The following is an 897-nucleotide window of genomic DNA, read 5'->3' on the forward strand; positions in this document are numbered from 1 at the left end:
TAGGAATGAAGGTGTTTCTCTACAAACACATACATTTTGGTCTGAAAGATGGGTTTTTCTGGCTCCTGGATGTCCCAGAGCTTCAGCTCATTCTCCTTCCCTCCTGTGGCCACCTGGTGAGGCCGGGCGTGGTTCTGTCTCATCCGACACACGTCCTTCCCTACCTCTATATCAACCTGAGGGCAAAGCACAATGTTTGCATTGCAACAATTTATGATTTGCACAGATTCTCCATAAACATCTTTAAGGCGATAGTCCGTTTTCTTTCCCACAATGAGGACATGCAAAAGAAAAAACCTCAAGGTAGGTTTATGACAGTTTTTCTTAAGACAGACTAAGAGGAAATTAATGGCTATCACACTGACTTAATACATGTACATGTAAAAGCTGTCGACCGTAAGATAGATTTGATATTACCTTATAAATATTCCATTTGAGTAACAATAACAATGTATTTACAATGATGTGTTACACAAACTACTGACCTTGTCTTCATCCTTCCAGACTCTGAGTAACCCTGACTCCACACATGTAACAAGAGACCTGTAAGAAAAATTGTTTAAAAAGGTTAAACTTCACGGTGTATATACTTCATTAAAAAACACTTCTTTGTACGAATCCCAATGGTGTTGCAACTTATAAACTTGTATTTGACTGGACATTGGGGTGCCTATAGAAAAGATTAAAAACAACAACATGGTTTTCAATGACCTACAACTTTGTCAGACTTACTCCTGGTATTTAGCCAGTCCTATGAACTTGCCCTCCCCTCCTGCACAATTGGCACAGTCCGTGAATTCCCCCTGCTCTGCATCAAAGGTTTTGACAAGTCCATTCTTCAAGCCTATACAGACCTGCAAGAGAGGCAAAGTAGAAAATCAAACATACATGTGACAT

The 897-nt window shown here is 39.9% G+C and overlaps 1 protein-coding gene across 1 annotated transcript in view; it reads right to left on the bottom strand.

The window, feature by feature from the left end:
- The window catches only part of LOC118406137 (tensin-like), a gene marked incomplete in the record, with an annotated part of 215,441 nt that overhangs the window by 80,475 nt on the left and 134,069 nt on the right, over positions 1–897 (bottom strand).

The sequence above is a fragment of the Branchiostoma floridae genome, chromosome 18 (genome assembly GCF_000003815.2).
Source record: "Branchiostoma floridae strain S238N-H82 chromosome 18, Bfl_VNyyK, whole genome shotgun sequence".
Taxonomy (NCBI): Eukaryota; Metazoa; Chordata; class Leptocardii; order Amphioxiformes; family Branchiostomatidae; genus Branchiostoma; species Branchiostoma floridae.